This window comes from Astatotilapia calliptera, chromosome 5, assembly GCF_964374335.1.
Source record: "Astatotilapia calliptera chromosome 5, fAstCal68.1, whole genome shotgun sequence".
In the NCBI taxonomy this organism is placed as follows: Eukaryota; Metazoa; Chordata; class Actinopteri; order Cichliformes; family Cichlidae; genus Astatotilapia; species Astatotilapia calliptera.
In genome coordinates this window covers 24,435,825-24,456,812 of record NC_137426.1, presented here as the reverse complement: position 1 = coordinate 24,456,812, position 20,988 = coordinate 24,435,825, and the positions used below count along the sequence as shown (strand labels likewise).

Genomic DNA, 20,988 nt, shown 5'->3' with positions numbered 1-20,988 from the left:
AATGCAATTTTTGAGCACTTTCCATTGTAAAACGTGCCGAAATAGCTCAGCTGGGAGAGCGTTAGACTGAAGATCTAAAGGACCCTAGTTCGATCCTGGGTTTCGGCAAAGCTATTTTGGTCACCATCTAGGGCTTGGTAGTTTTGTTGGTAGGACTTCATTATACGGCCTACAACTACGTGGATCATTGCCATCAAATGAGAAAACAAACACAGATGGTGCAGCTTGCAAACATCCATCAAGTGGAGGTGGAATTTGAAGAAGGTCCTCCTTCAGAAGCTCCCAGGCCTCACCCATTATACCATTGACTTACCTAGGGCTTGGTAGGTTGGGTGATCACACGTCATAATACAGCCTAGCGATGTTTCCCCTAGAATCAAATCCTTCCCTTGGCTCTTGTCTGAAATGACCATTTAATAATATCTAACTGCAAATCCTCACCAGTACCTACAGTAAAATGAGAGGATAAGAGATCACGTTTTTACAGAAAAGAAAGACAATATGTGTCCCAGAGGACAAACACGTGACTCTTGTTGCCTGGGTAGCTCAGATGGAAGAGCATCAGACTTTTAATCTGAGGGTCCAGGGTTCAAGTCCCTGTCCAGGTGTCTCCTTTGGATCCTTGCCATTCCATGGCTTTACCTAACAAGCTCAGTTGTTCTTGATAGTTCTGTGACCTCATTGTCATCTTTAGCAAAGTCCATAGACTGCAGGTGGGATGACGATATGGGATTTGTGGATATCAGGGACAGAGGCCTCTTTCAGATAATCCCACCGTACAAGCTCTGTAAAGAATCTTTTCCTGCCCCTCGGTCCAACTCACCGCCAGTTGGTTCTCAGCTCAGCTCCTTTGCGAAACCCGGTGTCTAAGACATGCCAATCTCACCAAATCCGCCCTGGGTTTCTCGACACGTTACACTTTCACTTTTTTTCTGTCTTACTTTAAGAGAGCAACTTTGCTCTTTAAGAGAGCAAAGTTCATCACAGTTCACTGTTAAATCCAAAGCTTAAAAGTTCACTTCACATTGATCCAGTGTCTCAGAATGGCAGCTGTAGTGCAGTTTGGCCAGCTGTAGACCTGACTGGTGATTAGAATGCAATTTTTGAGCACTTTCCATTGCAAAACGTGCCGAAATAGCTCAGCTGGGAGAGCGTTAGACTGAAGATCTAAAGGACCCTAGTTCGATCCTGGGTTTCGGCAAAGCTATTTTGGTCACCATCTAGGGCTTGGTAGGTTTGTTGGTAGGACTTCATTATACGGCCTACAACTACGTGGATCATTGCCATCAAATGAGAAAACAAACACAGATGGTGCAGCTTGCAAACATCCATCAAGTGGAGGTGGAATTTGAAGAAGGTCCTCCTTCAGAAGCTCCCAGGCCTCACCCATTATACCATTGACTTACCTAGGGCTTTGTAGGTTGGGTGATCACACGTCATAATACAGCCTAGCGATGTTTCCCCTAGAATCAAATCCTTCCCTTGGCTCTTGTCTGAAATGACCATTTAATAATATCTAACTGCAAATCCTCACCAGTACCTACAGTAAAATGAGAGGATAAGAGATCACGTTTTTACAGAAAAGAAAGACAATATGTGTCCCAGAGGACAAACATGTGACTCTTGTTACCTGGGTAGCTCAGATGGAAGAGCATCAGACTTTTAATCTGAGGGTCCAGGGTTCAAGTCCCTGTCCAGGTGTCTCCTTTGGATCCTTGCCATTCCATGGCTTTACCTAACAAGCTCAGTTGTTCTTGATAGTTCTGTGACCTCATTGTCATCTTTAGCAAAGTCCATAGACTGCAGGTGGGATGACGATATGGGATTTGTGGATATCAGGGACAGAGGCCTCTTTCAGATAATCCCACCGTACAAGCTCTGTAAAGAATCTTTTCCTGCCCCTCGGTCCAACTCACCGCCAGTTGGTTCTCAGCTCAGCTCCTTTGCGAAACCTGGTGTCTAAGACATGCCAATCTCACCAAATCCGCCCTGGGTTTCTCGACACGTTACACTTTCACTTTTTTTCTGTCTTACTTTGGGTGGGACAACATTTAAGAGAGCAAAGTTCATCACAGTTCACTGTTAAATCCAAAGCTTAAAAGTTCACTTCACATTGATCCAGTGTCTCAGAATGGCAGCTGTAGTGCAGTTTGGCCAGCTGTAGACCTGACTGGTGATTAGAATGCAATTTTTGAGCACTTTCCATTGCAAAACGTGCCGAAATAGCTCAGCTGGGAGAGCGTTAGACTGAAGATCTAAAGGACCCTAGTTCGATCCTGGGTTTCGGCAAAGCTTTTTTGGTCACCATCTAGGGCTTGGTAGGTTTGTTGGTAGGACTTCATTATACGGCCTACAACTACGTGGATCATTGCCATCAAATGAGAAAACAAACACAGATGGTGCAGCTTGCAAACGTCCATCAAGTGGAGGTGGAATTTGAAGAAGGTCCTCCTTCAGAAGCTCCCAGGCCTCACCCATTATACCATTGACTTACCTAGGGCTTTGTAGGTTGGGTGATCACACGTCATAATACAGCCTAGCGATGTTTCCCCTAGAATCAAATCCTTCCCTTGGCTCTTGTCTGAAATGACCATTTAATAATATCTAACTGCAAATCCTCACCAGTACCTACAGTAAAATGAGAGGATAAGAGATCACGTTTTTACAGAAAAGAAAGACAATATGTGTCCCAGAGGACAAACACGTGACTCTTGTTACCTGGGTAGCTCAGATGGAAGAGCATCAGACTTTTAATCTGAGGGTCCAGGGTTCAAGTCCCTGTCCAGGTGTCTCCTTTGGATCCTTGCCATTCCATGGCTTTACCTAACAAGCTCAGTTGTTCTTGATAGTTCTGTGACCTCATTGTCATCTTTAGCAAAGTCCATAGACTGCAGGTGGGATGACGATATGGGATTTGTGGATATCAGGGACAGAGGCCTCTTTCAGATAATCCCACCGTACAAGCTCTGTAAAGAATCTTTTCCTGCCCCTCGGTCCAACTCACCGCCAGTTGGTTCTCAGCTCAGCTCCTTTGCGAAACCCGGTGTCTAAGACATGCCAATCTCTCCAAATCCGCCCTGGGTTTCTCGACACGTTACACTTTCACTTTTTTTCTGTCTTACTTTAAGAGAGCAACTTTGCTCTTTAAGAGAGCAAAGTTCATCACAGTTCACTGTTAAATCCAAAGCTTAAAAGTTCACTTCACATTGATCCAGTGTCTCAGAATGGCAGCTGTAGTGCAGTTTGGCCAGCTGTAGACCTGACTGGTGATTAGAATGCAATTTTTGAGCACTTTCCATTGCAAAACGTGCCGAAATAGCTCAGCTGGGAGAGCGTTAGACTGAAGATCTAAAGGACCCTAGTTCGATCCTGGGTTTCGGCAAAGCTATTTTGGTCACCATCTAGGGCTTGGTAGGTTTGTTGGTAGGACTTCATTATACGGCCTACAACTACGTGCATCATTGCCATCAAATGAGAAAACAAACACAGATGGTGCAGCTTGCAAACGTCCATCAAGTGGAGGTGGAATTTGAAGAAGGTCCTCCTTCAGAAGCTCCCAGGCCTCACCCATTATACCATTGACTTACCTAGGGCTTTGTAGGTTGGGTGATCACACGTCATAATACAGCCTAGCGATGTTTCCCCTAGAATCAAATCCTTCCCTTGGCTCTTGTCTGAAATGACCATTTAATAATATCTAACTGCAAATCCTCACCAGTACCTACAGTAAAATGAGAGGATAAGAGATCACGTTTTTACAGAAAAGAAAGACAATATGTGTCCCAGAGGACAAACACATGACTCTTGTTACCTGGGTAGCTCAGCTGGAAGAGCATCAGACTTTTAATCTGAGGGTCCAGGGTTCAAGTCCCTGTCCAGGTGTCTCCTTTGGATCCTTGCCCTTCCATGGCTTTACCTAACAAGCTCAGTTGTTCTTGATAGTTCTGTGACCTCATTGTCATCTTTAGCAAAGTCCATAGACTGCAGGTGGGATGACGATATGGGATTTGTGGATATCAGGGACAGAGGCCTCTTTCAGATAATCCCACCGTACAAGCTCTGTAAAGAATCTTTTCCTGCCCCTCGGTCCAACTCACCGCCAGTTGGTTCTCAGCTCAGCTCCTTTGCGAAACCCGGTGTCTAAGACATGCCAATCTCACCAAATCCGCCCTGGGTTTCTCGACACGCTACACTTTCACTTTTTTTCTGTCTTACTTTGGGTGGGACAACATTTAAGAGAGCAAAGTTCATCACAGTTCACTGTTAAATCCAAAGCTTAAAAGTTCACTTCACATTGATCCAGTGTCTCAGAATGGCAGCTGTAGTGCAGTTTGGCCAGCTGTAGACCTGACTGGTGATTAGAATGCAATTTTTGAGCACTTTCCATTGCAAAACGTGCCGAAATAGCTCAGCTGGGAGAGCGTTAGACTGAAGATCTAAAGGACCCTAGTTCGATCCTGGGTTTCGGCAAAGCTATTTTGGTCACCATCTAGGGCTTGGTAGGTTTGTTGGTAGGACTTCATTATACGGCCTACAACTACGTGCATCATTGCCATCAAATGAGAAAACAAACACAGATGGTGCAGCTTGCAAACGTCCATCAAGTGGAGGTGGAATTTGAAGAAGGTCCTCCTTCAGAAGCTCCCAGGCCTCACCCATTATACCATTGACTTACCTAGGGCTTTGTAGGTTGGGTGATCACACGTCATAATACAGCCTAGCGATGTTTCCCCTAGAATCAAATCCTTCCCTTGGCTCTTGTCTGAAATGACCATTTAATAATATCTAACTGCAAATCCTCACCAGTACCTACAGTAAAATGAGAGGATAAGAGATCACGTTTTTACAGAAAAGAAAGACAATATGTGTCCCAGAGGACAAACACGTGACTCTTGTTACCTGGGTAGCTCAGATGGAAGAGCATCAGACTTTTAATCTGAGGGTCCAGGCTTCAAGTCCCTGTCCAGGTGTCTCCTTTGGATCCTTGCCCTTCCATGGCTTTACCTAACAAGCTCAGTTGTTCTTGATAGTTCTGTGACCTCATTGTCATCTTTAGCAAAGTCCATAGACTGCAGGTGGGATGACGATATGGGATTTGTGGATATCAGGGACAGAGGCCTCTTTCAGATAATCCCACCGTACAAGCTCTGTAAAGAATCTTTTCCTGCCCCTCGGTCCAACTCACCGCCAGTTGGTTCTCAGCTCAGCTCCTTTGCGAAACCCGGTGTCTAAGACATGCCAATCTCACCAAATCCGCCCTGGGTTTCTCGACACGTTACACTTTCACTTTTTTTCTGTCTTACTTTGGGTGGGACAACATTTAAGAGAGCAAAGTTCATCACAGTTCACTGTTAAATCCAAAGCTTAAAAGTTCACTTCACATTGATCCAGTGTCTCAGAATGGCAGCTGTAGTGCAGTTTGGCCAGCTGTAGACCTGACTGGTGATTAGAATGCAATTTTTGAGCACTTTCCATTGCAAAACGTGCCGAAATAGCTCAGCTGGGAGAGCGTTAGACTGAAGATCTAAAGGACCCTAGTTCGATCCTGGGTTTCGGCAAAGCTATTTTGGTCACCATCTAGGGCTTGGTAGGTTTGTTGGTAGGACTTCATTATACGGCCTACAACTACGTGGATCATTGCCATCAAATGAGAAAACAAACACAGATGGTGCAGCTTGCAAACGTCCATCAAGTGGAGGTGGAATTTGAAGAAGGTCCTCCTTCAGAAGCTCCCAGGCCTCACCCATTATACCATTGACTTACCTAGGGCTTTGTAGGTTGGGTGATCACACGTCATAATACAGCCTAGCGATGTTTCCCCTAGAATCAAATCCTTCCCTTGGCTCTTGTCTGAAATGACCATTTAATAATATCTAACTGCAAATCCTCACCAGTACCTACAGTAAAATGAGAGGATAAGAGATCACGTTTTTACAGAAAAGAAAGACAATATGTGTCCCAGAGGACAAACACGTGACTCTTGTTGCCTGGGTAGCTCAGATGGAAGAGCATCAGACTTTTAATCTGAGGGTCCAGGGTTCAAGTCCCTGTCCAGGTGTCTCCTTTGGATCCTTGCCCTTCCATGGCTTTACCTAACAAGCTCAGTTGTTCTTGATAGTTCTGTGACCTCATTGTCATCTTTAGCAAAGTCCATAGACTGCAGGTGGGATGACGATATGGGATTTGTGGATATCAGGGACAGAGGCCTCTTTCAGATAATCCCACCGTACAAGCTCTGTAAAGAATCTTTTCCTGCCCCTCGGTCCAACTCACCGCCAGTTGGTTCTCAGCTCAGCTCCTTTGCGAAACCCGGTGTCTAAGACATGCCAATCTCACCAAATCCGCCCTGGGTTTCTCGACACGCTACACTTTCACTTTTTTTCTGTCTTACTTTGGGTGGGACAACATTTAAGAGAGCAAAGTTCATCACAGTTCACTGTTAAATCCAAAGCTTAAAAGTTCACTTCACATTGATCCAGTATCTCAGAATGGCAGCTGTAGTGCAGTTTGGCCAGCTGTAGACCTGACTGGTGATTAGAATGCAATTTTTGAGCACTTTCCATTGCAAAACGTGCCGAAATAGCTCAGCTGGGAGAGCGTTAGACTGAAGATCTAAAGGACCCTAGTTCGATCCTGGGTTTCGGCAAAGCTATTTTGGTCACCATCTAGGGCTTGGTAGGTTTGTTGGTAGGACTTCATTATACGGCCTACAACTACGTGCATCATTGCCATCAAATGAGAAAACAAACACAGATGGTGCAGCTTGCAAACGTCCATCAAGTGGAGGTGGAATTTGAAGAAGGTCCTCCTTCAGAAGCTCCCAGGCCTCACCCATTATACCATTGACTTACCTAGGGCTTTGTAGGTTGGGTGATCACACGTCATAATACAGCCTAGCGATGTTTCCCCTAGAATCAAATCCTTCCCTTGGCTCTTGTCTGAAATGACCATTTAATAATATCTAACTTCAATTCCTCACCAGTACCTACAGTAAAATGAGAGGATAAGAGATCACGTTTTTACAGAAAAGAAAGACAATATGTGTCCCAGAGGACAAACACGTGACTCTTGTTACCTGGGTAGCTCAGATGGAAGAGCATCAGACTTTTAATCTGAGGGTCCAGGGTTCAAGTCCCTGTCCAGGTGTCTCCTTTGGATCCTTGCCCTTCCATGGCTTTACCTAACAAGCTCAGTTGTTCTTGATAGTTCTGTGACCTCATTGTCATCTTTAGCAAAGTCCATAGACTGCAGGTGGGATGACGATATGGGATTTGTGGATATCAGGGACAGAGGCCTCTTTCAGATAATCCCACCGTACAAGCTCTGTAAAGAATCTTTTCCTGCCCCTCGGTCCAACTCACCGCCAGTTGGTTCTCAGCTCAGCTCCTTTGCGAAACCCGGTGTCTAAGACATGCCAATCTCACCAAATCCACCCTGGGTTTCTCGACACGTTACACTTTCATTTTTTTTCTGTCTTACTTTGGGTGGGACAACATTTAAGAGAGCAAAGTTCATCACAGTTCACTGTTAAATCCAAAGCTTAAAAGTTCACTTCACATTGATCCAGTGTCTCAGAATGGCAGCTGTAGTGCAGTTTGGCCAGCTGTAGACCTGACTGGTGATTAGAATGCAATTTTTGAGCACTTTCCATTGCAAAACGTGCCGAAATAGCTCAGCTGGGAGAGCGTTAGACTGAAGATCTAAAGGACCCTAGTTCGATCCTGGGTTTCGGCAAAGCTATTTTGGTCACCATCTAGGGCTTGGTAGGTTTGTTGGTAGGACTTCATTATACGGCCTACAACTACGTGCATCATTGCCATCAAATGAGAAAACAAACACAGATGGTGCAGCTTGCAAACGTCCATCAAGTGGAGGTGGAATTTGAAGAAGGTCCTCCTTCAGAAGCTCCCAGGCCTCACCCATTATACCATTGACTTACCTAGGGCTTTGTAGGTTGGGTGATCACACGTCATAATACAGCCTAGCGATGTTTCCCCTAGAATCAAATCCTTCCCTTGGCTCTTGTCTGAAATGACCATTTAATAATATCTAACTTCAATTCCTCACCAGTACCTACAGTAAAATGAGAGGATAAGAGATCACGTTTTTACAGAAAAGAAAGACAATATGTGTCCCAGAGGACAAACACGTGACTCTTGTTACCTGGGTAGCTCAGATGGAAGAGCATCAGACTTTTAATCTGAGGGTCCAGGGTTCAAGTCCCTGTCCAGGTGTCTCCTTTGGATCCTTGCCCTTCCATGGCTTTACCTAACAAGCTCAGTTGTTCTTGATAGTTCTGTGACCTCATTGTCATCTTTAGCAAAGTCCATAGACTGCAGGTGGGATGACGATATGGGATTTGTGGATATCAGGGACAGAGGCCTCTTTCAGATAATCCCACCGTACAAGCTCTGTAAAGAATCTTTTCCTGCCCCTCGGTCCAACTCACCGCCAGTTGGTTCTCAGCTCAGCTCCTTTGCGAAACCCGGTGTCTAAGACATGCCAATCTCACCAAATCCGCCCTGGGTTTCTCGACACGTTACACTTTCACTTTTTTTCTGTCTTACTTTGGGTGGGACAACATTTAAGAGAGCAAAGTTCATCACAGTTCACTGTTAAATCCAAAGCTTAAAAGTTCACTTCACATTGATCCAGTGTCTCAGAATGGCAGCTGTAGTGCAGTTTGGCCAGCTGTAGACCTGACTGGTGATTAGAATGCAATTTTTGAGCACTTTCCATTGCAAAACGTGCCGAAATAGCTCAGCTGGGAGAGCGTTAGACTGAAGATCTAAAGGACCCTAGTTCGATCCTGGGTTTCGGGAAAGCTATTTTGGTCACCATCTAGGGCTTGGTAGGTTTGTTGGTAGGACTTCATTATACGGCCTACAACTACGTGGATCATTGCCATCAAATGAGAAAACAAACACAGATGGTGCAGCTTGCAAACGTCCATCAAGTGGAGGTGGAATTTGAAGAAGGTCCTCCTTCAGAAGCTCCCAGGCCTCACCCATTATACCATTGACTTACCTAGGGCTTGGTAGGTTGGGTGATCACACGTCATAATACAGCCTAGCGATGTTTCCCCTAGAATCAAATCCTTCCCTTGGCTCTTGTCTGAAATGACCATTTAATAATATCTAACTGCAAATCCTCACCAGTACCTACAGTAAAATGAGAGGATAAGAGATCACGTTTTTACAGAAAAGAAAGACAATATGTGTCCCAGAGGACAAACACGTGACTCTTGTTACCTGGGTAGCTCAGATGGAAGAGCATCAGACTTTTAATCTGAGGGTCCAGGGTTCAAGTCCCTGTCCAGGTGTCTCCTTTGGATCCTTGCCCTTCCATGGCTTTACCTAACAAGCTCAGTTGTTCTTGATAGTTCTGTGACCTCATTGTCATCTTTAGCAAAGTCCATAGACTGCAGGTGGGATGACGATATGGGATTTGTGGATATCAGGGACAGAGGCCTCTTTCAGATAATCCCACCGTACAAGCTCTGTAAAGAATCTTTTCCTGCCCCTCGGTCCAACTCACCGCCAGTTGGTTCTCAGCTCAGCTCCTTTGCGAAACCCGGTGTCTAAGACATGCCAATCTCACCAAATCCGCCCTGGGTTTCTCGACACGTTACACTTTCACTTTTTTTCTGTCTTACTTTGGGTGGGACAACATTTAAGAGAGCAAAGTTCATCACAGTTCACTGTTAAATCCAAAGCTTAAAAGTTCACTTCACATTGATCCAGTGTCTCAGAATGGCAGCTGTAGTGCAGTTTGGCCAGCTGTAGACCTGACTGGTGATTAGAATGCAATTTTTGAGCACTTTCCATTGCAAAACGTGCCGAAATAGCTCAGCTGGGAGAGCGTTAGACTGAAGATCTAAAGGACCCTAGTTCGATCCTGGGTTTCGGCAAAGCTATTTTGGTCACCATCTAGGGCTTGGTAGGTTTGTTGGTAGGACTTCATTATACGGCCTACAACTACGTGCATCATTGCCATCAAATGAGAAAACAAACACAGATGGTGCAGCTTGCAAACGTCCATCAAGTGGAGGTGGAATTTGAAGAAGGTCCTCCTTCAGAAGCTCCCAGGCCTCACCCATTATACCATTGACTTACCTAGGGCTTTGTAGGTTGGGTGATCACACGTCATAATACAGCCTAGCGATGTTTCCCCTAGAATCAAATCCTTCCCTTGGCTCTTGTCTGAAATGACCATTTAATAATATCTAACTGCAAATCCTCACCAGTACCTACAGTAAAATGAGAGGATAAGAGATCACGTTTTTACAGAAAAGAAAGACAATATGTGTCCCAGAGGACAAACACGTGACTCTTGTTACCTGGGTAGCTCAGATGGAAGAGCATCAGACTTTTAATCTGAGGGTCCAGGGTTCAAGTCCCTGTCCAGGTGTCTCCTTTGGATCCTTGCCCTTCCATGGCTTTACCTAACAAGCTCAGTTGTTCTTGATAGTTCTGTGACCTCATTGTCATCTTTAGCAAAGTCCATAGACTGCAGGTGGGATGACGATATGGGATTTGTGGATATCAGGGACAGAGGCCTCTTTCAGATAATCCCACCGTACAAGCTCTGTAAAGAATCTTTTCCTGCCCCTTGGTCCAACTCACCGCCAGTTGGTTCTCAGCTCAGCTCCTTTGCGAAACCCGGTGTCTAAGACATGCCAATCTCACCAAATCCGCCCTGGGTTTCTCGACACGCTACACTTTCACTTTTTTTCTGTCTTACTTTGGGTGGGACAACATTTAAGAGAGCAAAGTTCATCACAGTTCACTGTTAAATCCAAAGCTTAAAAGTTCACTTCACATTGATCCAGTGTCTCAGAATGGCAGCTGTAGTGCAGTTTGGCCAGCTGTAGACCTGACTGGTGATTAGAATGCAATTTTTGAGCACTTTCCATTGCAAAACGTGCCGAAATAGCTCAGCTGGGAGAGCGTTAGACTGAAGATCTAAAGGACCCTAGTTCGATCCTGGGTTTCGGCAAAGCTATTTTGGTCACCATCTAGGGCTTGGTAGGTTTGTTGGTAGGACTTCATTATACGGCCTACAACTACGTGGATCATTGCCATCAAATGAGAAAACAAACACAGATGGTGCAGCTTGCAAACGTCCATCAAGTGGAGGTGGAATTTGAAGAAGGTCCTCCTTCAGAAGCTCCCAGGCCTCACCCATTATACCATTGACTTACCTAGGGCTTGGTAGGTTGGGTGATCACACGTCATAATACAGCCTAGCGATGTTTCCCCTAGAATCAAATCCTTCCCTTGGCTCTTGTCTGAAATGACCATTTAATAATATCTAACTGCAAATCCTCACCAGTACCTACAGTAAAATGAGAGGATAAGAGATCACGTTTTTACAGAAAAGAAAGACAATATGTGTCCCAGAGGACAAACACGTGACTCTTGTTACCTGGGTAGCTCAGATGGAAGAGCATCAGACTTTTAATCTGAGGGTCCAGGGTTCAAGTCCCTGTCCAGGTGTCTCCTTTGGATCCTTGCCCTTCCATGGCTTTACCTAACAAGCTCAGTTGTTCTTGATAGTTCTGTGACCTCATTGTCATCTTTAGCAAAGTCCATAGACTGCAGGTGGGATGACGATATGGGATTTGTGGATATCAGGGACAGAGGCCTCTTTCAGATAATCCCACCGTACAAGCTCTGTAAAGAATCTTTTCCTGCCCCTCGGTCCAACTCACCGCCAGTTGGTTCTCAGCTCAGCTCCTTTGCGAAACCCGGTGTCTAAGACATGCCAATCTCACCAAATCCGCCCTGGGTTTCTCGACACGCTACACTTTCACTTTTTTTCTGTCTTACTTTGGGTGGGACAACATTTAAGAGAGCAAAGTTCATCACAGTTCACTGTTAAATCCAAAGCTTAAAAGTTCACTTCACATTGATCCAGTGTCTCAGAATGGCAGCTGTAGTGCAGTTTGGCCAGCTGTAGACCTGACTGGTGATTAGAATGCAATTTTTGAGCACTTTCCATTGCAAAACGTGCCGAAATAGCTCAGCTGGGAGAGCGTTAGACTGAAGATCTAAAGGACCCTAGTTCGATCCTGGGTTTCGGCAAAGCTATTTTGGTCACCATCTAGGGCTTGGTAGGTTTGTTGGTAGGACTTCATTATACGGCCTACAACTACGTGGATCATTGCCATCAAATGAGAAAACAAACACAGATGGTGCAGCTTGCAAACGTCCATCAAGTGGAGGTGGAATTTGAAGAAGGTCCTCCTTCAGAAGCTCCCAGGCCTCACCCATTATACCATTGACTTACCTAGGGCTTTGTAGGTTGGGTGATCACACGTCATAATACAGCCTAGCGATGTTTCCCCTAGAATCAAATCCTTCCCTTGGCTCTTGTCTGAAATGACCATTTAATAATATCTAACTGCAAATCCTCACCAGTACCTACAGTAAAATGAGAGGATAAGAGATCACGTTTTTACAGAAAAGAAAGACAATATGTGTCCCAGAGGACAAACACATGTCACTATTGTAGCCTGGGTAGCTCAGATGGAAAAGCATCAGACTTTTAATCTGAGGGTCCAGGGTTCAAGTCCCTGTCCAGGTGTCTCCTTTGGATCCTTGCCCTTCCATGGCTTTATCTAACAAGCTCAGTTGTTCTTGATAGTTCTGTGACCTCATTGTCATCTTTAGCAAAGTCCATAGACTGCAGGTGGGATGACGATATGGGATTTGTGGATATCAGGGACAGAGGCCTCTTTCAGATAATCCCACCGTACAAGCTCTGTAAAGAATCTTTTCCTGCCCCTCGGTCCAACTCACCGCCAGTTGGTTCTCAGCTCAGCTCCTTTGCGAAACCCGGTGTCTAAGACATGCCAATCTCACCAAATCCGCCCTGGGTTTCTCGACACGTTACACTTTCATTTTTTTTCTGTCTTCCTTTGGGTGGGACAACATTTAAGAGAGCAAAGTTCATCACAGTTCACTGTTAAATCCAAAGCTTAAAAGTTCACTTCACATTGATCCAGTGTCTCAGAATGGCAGCTGTAGTGCAGTTTGGCCAGCTGTAGACCTGACTGGTGATTAGAATGCAATTTTTGAGCACTTTCCATTGCAAAACGTGCCGAAATAGCTCAGCTGGGAGAGCGTTAGACTGAAGATCTAAAGGACCCTAGTTCGAGCCTGGGTTTCGGCAAAGCTATTTTGGTCACCATCTAGGGCTTGGTAGGTTTGTTGGTAGGACTTCATTATACGGCCTACAACTACGTGGATCATTGCCATCAAATGAGAAAACAAACACAGATGGTGCAGCTTGCAAACGTCCATCAAGTGGAGGTGGAATTTGAAGAAGGTCCTCCTTCAGAAGCTCCCAGGCCTCACCCATTATACCATTGACTTACCTAGGGCTTGGTAGGTTGGGTGATCACACGTCATAATACAGCCTAGCGATGTTTCCCCTAGAATCAAATCCTTCCCTTGGCTCTTGTCTGAAATGACCATTTAATAATATCTAACTGCAAATCCTCACCAGTACCTACAGTAAAATGAGAGGATAAGAGATCACGTTTTTACAGAAAAGAAAGACAATATGTGTCCCAGAGGACAAACACGTGACTCTTGTTACCTGGGTAGCTCAGATGGAAGAGCATCAGACTTTTAATCTGAGGGTCCAGGGTTCAAGTCCCTGTCCAGGTGTCTCCTTTGGATCCTTGCCCTTCCATGGCTTTACCTAACAAGCTCAGTTGTTCTTGATAGTTCTGTGACCTCATTGTCATCTTTAGCAAAGTCCATAGACTGCAGGTGGGATGACGATATGGGATTTGTGGATATCAGGGACAGAGGCCTCTTTCAGATAATCCCACCGTACAAGCTCTGTAAAGAATCTTTTCCTGCCCCTTGGTCCAACTCACCGCCAGTTGGTTCTCAGCTCAGCTCCTTTGCGAAACCCGGTGTCTAAGACATGCCAATCTCACCAAATCCGCCCTGGGTTTCTCGACACGCTACACTTTCACTTTTTTTCTGTCTTACTTTGGGTGGGACAACATTTAAGAGAGCAAAGTTCATCACAGTTCACTGTTAAATCCAAAGCTTAAAAGTTCACTTCACATTGATCCAGTGTCTCAGAATGGCAGCTGTAGTGCAGTTTGGCCAGCTGTAGACCTGACTGGTGATTAGAATGCAATTTTTGAGCACTTTCCATTGCAAAACGTGCCGAAATAGCTCAGCTGGGAGAGCGTTAGACTGAAGATCTAAAGGACCCTAGTTCGATCCTGGGTTTCGGCAAAGCTATTTTGGTCACCATCTAGGGCTTGGTAGGTTTGTTGGTAGGACTTCATTATACGGCCTACAACTACGTGGATCATTGCCATCAAATGAGAAAACAAACACAGATGGTGCAGCTTGCAAACGTCCATCAAGTGGAGGTGGAATTTGAAGAAGGTCCTCCTTCAGAAGCTCCCAGGCCTCACCCATTATACCATTGACTTACCTAGGGCTTGGTAGGTTGGGTGATCACACGTCATAATACAGCCTAGCGATGTTTCCCCTAGAATCAAATCCTTCCCTTGGCTCTTGTCTGAAATGACCATTTAATAATATCTAACTGCAAATCCTCACCAGTACCTACAGTAAAATGAGAGGATAAGAGATCACGTTTTTACAGAAAAGAAAGACAATATGTGTCCCAGAGGACAAACACGTGACTCTTGTTACCTGGGTAGCTCAGATGGAAGAGCATCAGACTTTTAATCTGAGGGTCCAGGGTTCAAGTCCCTGTCCAGGTGTCTCCTTTGGATCCTTGCCCTTCCATGGCTTTACCTAACAAGCTCAGTTGTTCTTGATAGTTCTGTGACCTCATTGTCATCTTTAGCAAAGTCCATAGACTGCAGGTGGGATGACGATATGGGATTTGTGGATATCAGGGACAGAGGCCTCTTTCAGATAATCCCACCGTACAAGCTCTGTAAAGAATCTTTTCCTGCCCCTCGGTCCAACTCACCGCCAGTTGGTTCTCAGCTCAGCTCCTTTGCGAAACCCGGTGTCTAAGACATGCCAATCTCACCAAATCCGCCCTGGGTTTCTCGACACGCTACACTTTCACTTTTTTTCTGTCTTACTTTGGGTGGGACAACATTTAAGAGAGCAAAGTTCATCACAGTTCACTGTTAAATCCAAAGCTTAAAAGTTCACTTCACATTGATCCAGTGTCTCAGAATGGCAGCTGTAGTGCAGTTTGGCCAGCTGTAGACCTGACTGGTGATTAGAATGCAATTTTTGAGCACTTTCCATTGCAAAACGTGCCGAAATAGCTCAGCTGGGAGAGCGTTAGACTGAAGATCTAAAGGACCCTAGTTCGATCCTGGGTTTCGGCAAAGCTATTTTGGTCACCATCTAGGGCTTGGTAGGTTTGTTGGTAGGACTTCATTATACGGCCTACAACTACGTGGATCATTGCCATCAAATGAGAAAACAAACACAGATGGTGCAGCTTGCAAACGTCCATCAAGTGGAGGTGGAATTTGAAGAAGGTCCTCCTTCAGAAGCTCCCAGGCCTCACCCATTATACCATTGACTTACCTAGGGCTTTGTAGGTTGGGTGATCACACGTCATAATACAGCCTAGCGATGTTTCCCCTAGAATCAAATCCTTCCCTTGGCTCTTGTCTGAAATGACCATTTAATAATATCTAACTGCAAATCCTCACCAGTACCTACAGTAAAATGAGAGGATAAGAGATCACGTTTTTACAGAAAAGAAAGACAATATGTGTCCCAGAGGACAAACACATGTCACTATTGTAGCCTGGGTAGCTCAGATGGAAAAGCATCAGACTTTTAATCTGAGGGTCCAGGGTTCAAGTCCCTGTCCAGGTGTCTCCTTTGGATCCTTGCCCTTCCATGGCTTTATCTAACAAGCTCAGTTGTTCTTGATAGTTCTGTGACCTCATTGTCATCTTTAGCAAAGTCCATAGACTGCAGGTGGGATGACGATATGGGATTTGTGGATATCAGGGACAGAGGCCTCTTTCAGATAATCCCACCGTACAAGCTCTGTAAAGAATCTTTTCCTGCCCCTCGGTCCAACTCACCGCCAGTTGGTTCTCAGCTCAGCTCCTTTGCGAAACCCGGTGTCTAAGACATGCCAATCTCACCAAATCCGCCCTGGGTTTCTCGACACGTTACACTTTCATTTTTTTTCTGTCTTCCTTTGGGTGGGACAACATTTAAGAGAGCAAAGTTCATCACAGTTCACTGTTAAATCCAAAGCTTAAAAGTTCACTTCACATTGATCCAGTGTCTCAGAATGGCAGCTGTAGTGCAGTTTGGCCAGCTGTAGACCTGACTGGTGATTAGAATGCAATTTTTGAGCACTTTCCATTGCAAAACGTGCCGAAATAGCTCAGCTGGGAGAGCGTTAGACTGAAGATCTAAAGGACCCTAGTTCGAGCCTGGGTTTCGGCAAAGCTATTTTGGTCACCATCTAGGGCTTGGTAGGTTTGTTGGTAGGACTTCATTATACGGCCTACAACTACGTGGATCATTGCCATCAAATGAGAAAACAAACACAGATGGTGCAGCTTGCAAACGTCCATCAAGTGGAGGTGGAATTTGAAGAAGGTCCTCCTTCAGAAGCTCCCAGGCCTCACCCATTATACCATTGACTTACCTAGGGCTTGGTAGGTTGGGTGATCACACGTCATAATACAGCCTAGCGATGTTTCCCCTAGAATCAAATCCTTCCCTTGGCTCTTGTCTGAAATGACCATTTAATAATATCTAACTTCAAATCCTCACCAGTACCTACAGTAAAATGAGAGGATAAGAGATCACGTTTTTACAGAAAAGAAAGACAATATGTGTCCCAGAGGACAAACACGTGACTCTTGTTACCTGGGTAGCTCAGATGGAAGAGCATCAGACTTTTAATCTGAGGGTCCAGGGTTCAAGTCCCTGTCCAGGTGTCTCCTTTGGATCCTTGCCCTTCCATGGCTTTACCTAACAAGCTCAGTTGTTCTTGATAGTTCTGTGACCTCATTGTCATCTTTAGCAAAGTCCATAGACTGCAGGTGGGATGACGATATGGGATTTGTGGATATCAGGGACAGAGGCCTCTTTCAGATAATCCCACCGTACAAGCTCTGTAAAGAATCTTTTCCTGCCCCTCGGTCCATCTCACCGCCAGTTGGTTCTCAGCTCAGCTCCTTTGCGAAACCCGGTGTCTAAGACATGCCAATCTCACCAAATCCGCCCTGGGTTTCTCGACACGTTACACTTTCATTTTTTTTCTGTCTTACTTTGGGTGGGACAACATTTAAGAGAGCAAAGTTCATCACAGTTCACTGTTAAATCCAAAGCTTAAAAGTTCACTTCACATTGATCCAGTGTCTCAGAATGGCAGCTGTAGTGCAGTTTGGCCAGCTGTAGACCTGACTGGTGATTAGAATGCAATTTTTGAGCACTTTCCATTGCAAAACGTGCCGAAATAGCTCAGCTGGGAGAGCGTTAGACTGAAGATCTAAAGGACCCTAGTTCGATCCTGGGTTTCGGCAAAGCTATTTTGGTCACCATCTAGGGCTTGGTAGGTTTGTTGGTAGGACTTCATTATACGGCCTACAACTACGTGGATCATTGCCATCAAATGAGAAAACAAACACAGATGGTGCAGCTTGCAAACGTCCATCAAGTGGAGGTGGAATTTGAAGAAGGTCCTCCTTCAGAAGCTCCCAGGCCTCACCCATTATACCATTGACTTACCTAGGGCTTGGTAGGTTGGGTGATCACACGTCATAATACAGCCTAGCGATGTTTCCCCTAGAATCAAATCCTTCCCTTGGCTCTTGTCTGAAATGACCATTTAATAATATCTAACTGCAAATCCTCACCAGTACCTACAGTAAAATGAGAGGATAAGAGATCACGTTTTTACAGAAAAGAAAGACAATATGTGTCCCAGAGGACAAACACGTGACTCTTGTTACCTGGGTAGCTCAGCTGGAAGAGCATCAGACTTTTAATCTGAGGGTCCAGGGTTCAAGTCCCTGTCCAGGTGTCTCCTTTGGATCCTTGCCCTTCCATGGCTTTACCTAACAAGCTCAGTTGTTCTTGATAGTTCTGTGACCTCATTGTCATCTTTAGCAAAGTCCATAGACTGCAGGTGGGATGACGATATGGGATTTGTGGATATCAGGGACAGAGGCCTCTTTCAGATAATCCCACCGTACAAGCTCTGTAAAGAATCTTTTCCTGCCCCTCGGTCCAACTCACCGCCAGTTGGTTCTCAGCTCAGCTCCTTTGCGAAACCCGGTGTCTAAGACATGCCAATCTCACCAAATCCGCCCTGGGTTTCTCGACACGCTACACTTTCACTTTTTTTCTGTCTTACTTTGGGTGGGACAACATTTAAGAGAGCAAAGTTCATCACAGTTCACTGTTAAATCCAAAGCTTAAAAGTTCACTTCACATTGATCCAGTGTCTCAGAATGGCAGCTGTAGTGCAGTTTGGCCAGCTGTAGACCTGACTGGTGATTAGAATGCAATTTTTGAGCACTTTCCATTGCAAAACGTGCCGAAATAGCTCAGCTGGGAGAGCGTTAGACTGAAGATCTAAAGGACCCTAGTTCGATCCTGGGTTTCGGCAAAGCTATTTTGGTCACCATCTAGGGCTTGGTAGGTTTGTTGGTAGGACTTCATTATACGGCCTACAACTACGTGGATCATTGCCATCAAATGAGAAAACAAACACAGATGGTGCAGCTTGCAAACGTCCATCAAGTGGAGGTGGAATTTGAAGAAGGTCCTCCTTCAGAAGCTCCCAGGCCTCACCCATTATACCATTGACTTACCTAGGGCTTTGTAGGTTGGGTGATCACACGTCATAATACAGCCTAGCGATGTTTCCCCTAGAATCAAATCCTTCCCTTGGCTCTTGTCTGAAATGACCATTTAATAATATCTAACTTGAAATCCTCACCAGTACCTACAGTAAAATGAGAGGATAAGAGATCACGTTTTTACAGAAAAGAAAGACAATATGTGTCCCAGAGGACAAACACATGTCACTATTGTAGCCTGGGTAGCTCAGATGGAAAAGCATCAGACTTTTAATCTGAGGGTCCAGGGTTCAAGTCCCTGTCCAGGTGTCTCCTTTGGATCCTTGCCCTTCCATGGCTTTACCTAACAAGCTCAGTTGTTCTTGATAGTTCTGTGACCTCATTGTCATCTTTAGCAAAGTCCATAGACTGCAGGTGGGATGACGATATGGGATTTGTGGATATCAGGGACAGAGGCCTCTTTCAGATAATCCCACCGTACAAGCTCTGTAAAGAATCTTTTCCTGCCCCTCGGTCCAACTCACCGCCAGTTGGTTCTCAGCTCAGCTCCTTTGCGAAACCCGGTGTCTAAGACATGCCAATCTCACCAAATCCGCCCTGGGTTTCTCGACACGCTACACTTTCACTTTTTTTCTGTCTTACTTTGGGTGGGACAACATTTAAGAGAGCAAAGTTCATCACAGTTCACTGTTAAATCCAAAGCTTAAAAGTTCACTTCACATTGATCCAGTGTCTCAGAATGGCAGCTGTAGTGCAGTTTGGCCAGCTGTAGACCTGACTGGTGATTAGAATGCAATTTTTGAGCACTTTCCATTGCAAAACGTGCCGAAATAGCTCAGCTGGGAGAGCGTTAGACTGAAGATCTAAAGGACCCTAGTTCGATCCTGGGTTTCGGCAAAGCTATTTTGGTCACCATCTAGGGCTTGGTAGGTTTGTTGGTAGGACTTCATTATACGGCCTACAACTACGTGGATCATTGCCATCAAATGAGAAAACAAACACAGATGGTGCAGCTTGCAAACGTCCATCAAGTGGAGGTGGAATTTGAAGAAGGTCCTCCTTCAGAAGCTCCCAGGCCTCACCCATTATACCATTGACTTACCTAGGGCTTTGTAGGTTGGGTGATCACACGTCATAATACAGCCTAGCGATGTTTCCCCTAGAATCAAATCCTTCCCTTGGCTCTTGTCTGAAATGACCATTTAATAATATCTAACTGCAAATCCTCACCAGTACCTACAGTAAAATGAGAGGATAAGAGATCACGTTTTTACAGAAAAGAAAGACAATATGTGTCCCAGAGGACAAACACGTGACTCTTGTTACCTGGGTAGCTCAGATGGAAGAGCATCAGACTTTTAATCTGAGGGTCCAGGGTTCAAGTCCCTGTCCAGGTGTCTCCTTTGGATCCTTGCCCTTCCATGGCTTTACCTAACAAGCTCAGTTGTTCTTGATAGTTCTGTGACCTCATTGTCATCTTTAGCAAAGTCCATAGACTGCAGGTGGGATGACGATATGGGATTTGTGGATATCAGGGACAGAGGCCTCTTTCAGATAATCCCACCGTACAAGCTCTGTAAAGAATCTTTTCCTGCCCCTCGGTCCAACTCACCGCCAGTTGGTTCTCAGCTCAGCTCCTTTGCGAAACCCGGTGTCTAAGACATGCCAATCTCACCAAATCCGCCCTGGGTTTCTCGACACGCTACACTTTCACTTTTTTTCTGTCTTACTTTGGGTGGGACAACATTTAAGAGAGCAAAGTTCATCACAGTTCACTGTTAAATCCAAAGCTTAAAAGTTCACTTCACATTGATCCAGTGTCTCAGAATGGCAGCTGTAGTGCAGTTTGGCCAGCTGTAGACCTGACTGGTGATTAGAATGCAATTTTTGAGCACTTTCCATTGCAAAACGTGCCGAAATAGCTCAGCTGGGAGAGCGTTAGACTGAAGATCTAAAGGACCCTAGTTCGATCCTGGGTTTCGGCAAAGCTATTTTGGTCACCATCTAGGGCTTGGTAGGTTTGTTGGTAGGACTTCATTATACGGCCTACAACTACGTGGATCATTGCCATCAAATGAGAAAACAAACACAGATGGTGCAGCTTGCAAACGTCCATCAAGTGGAGGTGGAATTTGAAGAAGGTCCTCCTTCAGAAGCTCCCAGGCCTCACCCATTAT

The 20,988-nt window shown here is 45.2% G+C and overlaps 15 non-coding genes across 15 annotated transcripts; all 15 read left to right on the top strand.

The window, feature by feature from the left end:
- The first annotated feature begins 535 nt into the window (after positions 1–535).
- Positions 536–608, top strand: trnak-uuu (transfer RNA lysine (anticodon UUU)). The gene has a single exon. It is a non-coding gene; the product is annotated as a tRNA-Lys (tRNA).
- A 3,201-nt stretch (positions 609–3,809) lies between these two features.
- trnak-uuu (transfer RNA lysine (anticodon UUU)) lies at positions 3,810–3,882 on the top strand. The gene has a single exon. It is a non-coding gene; the product is annotated as a tRNA-Lys (tRNA).
- Positions 3,883–5,985: 2,103 nt separating this feature from the next.
- On the top strand, positions 5,986–6,058 carry trnak-uuu (transfer RNA lysine (anticodon UUU)). Its single transcript has one exon. It is a non-coding gene; the product is annotated as a tRNA-Lys (tRNA).
- A 3,779-nt stretch (positions 6,059–9,837) lies between these two features.
- Positions 9,838–9,910, top strand: trnaf-gaa (transfer RNA phenylalanine (anticodon GAA)). The gene has a single exon. It is a non-coding gene; the product is annotated as a tRNA-Phe (tRNA).
- Positions 9,911–10,925: 1,015 nt separating this feature from the next.
- Positions 10,926–10,998, top strand: trnaf-gaa (transfer RNA phenylalanine (anticodon GAA)). The gene has a single exon. It is a non-coding gene; the product is annotated as a tRNA-Phe (tRNA).
- Positions 10,999–12,013: 1,015 nt separating this feature from the next.
- Positions 12,014–12,086, top strand: trnaf-gaa (transfer RNA phenylalanine (anticodon GAA)). The gene has a single exon. It is a non-coding gene; the product is annotated as a tRNA-Phe (tRNA).
- Positions 12,087–14,191: 2,105 nt separating this feature from the next.
- On the top strand, positions 14,192–14,264 carry trnaf-gaa (transfer RNA phenylalanine (anticodon GAA)). Its single transcript has one exon. It is a non-coding gene; the product is annotated as a tRNA-Phe (tRNA).
- A 1,015-nt stretch (positions 14,265–15,279) lies between these two features.
- On the top strand, positions 15,280–15,352 carry trnaf-gaa (transfer RNA phenylalanine (anticodon GAA)). The gene has a single exon. It is a non-coding gene; the product is annotated as a tRNA-Phe (tRNA).
- A 1,517-nt stretch (positions 15,353–16,869) lies between these two features.
- trnak-uuu (transfer RNA lysine (anticodon UUU)) lies at positions 16,870–16,942 on the top strand. The gene has a single exon. It is a non-coding gene; the product is annotated as a tRNA-Lys (tRNA).
- A 515-nt stretch (positions 16,943–17,457) lies between these two features.
- Positions 17,458–17,530, top strand: trnaf-gaa (transfer RNA phenylalanine (anticodon GAA)). Its single transcript has one exon. It is a non-coding gene; the product is annotated as a tRNA-Phe (tRNA).
- Positions 17,531–17,957: 427 nt separating this feature from the next.
- On the top strand, positions 17,958–18,030 carry trnak-uuu (transfer RNA lysine (anticodon UUU)). The gene has a single exon. It is a non-coding gene; the product is annotated as a tRNA-Lys (tRNA).
- Positions 18,031–18,545: 515 nt separating this feature from the next.
- Positions 18,546–18,618, top strand: trnaf-gaa (transfer RNA phenylalanine (anticodon GAA)). The gene has a single exon. It is a non-coding gene; the product is annotated as a tRNA-Phe (tRNA).
- A 1,017-nt stretch (positions 18,619–19,635) lies between these two features.
- Positions 19,636–19,708, top strand: trnaf-gaa (transfer RNA phenylalanine (anticodon GAA)). The gene has a single exon. It is a non-coding gene; the product is annotated as a tRNA-Phe (tRNA).
- Positions 19,709–20,135: 427 nt separating this feature from the next.
- trnak-uuu (transfer RNA lysine (anticodon UUU)) lies at positions 20,136–20,208 on the top strand. The gene has a single exon. It is a non-coding gene; the product is annotated as a tRNA-Lys (tRNA).
- A 515-nt stretch (positions 20,209–20,723) lies between these two features.
- On the top strand, positions 20,724–20,796 carry trnaf-gaa (transfer RNA phenylalanine (anticodon GAA)). The gene has a single exon. It is a non-coding gene; the product is annotated as a tRNA-Phe (tRNA).
- The last annotated feature ends 192 nt before the right edge of the window (positions 20,797–20,988 follow it).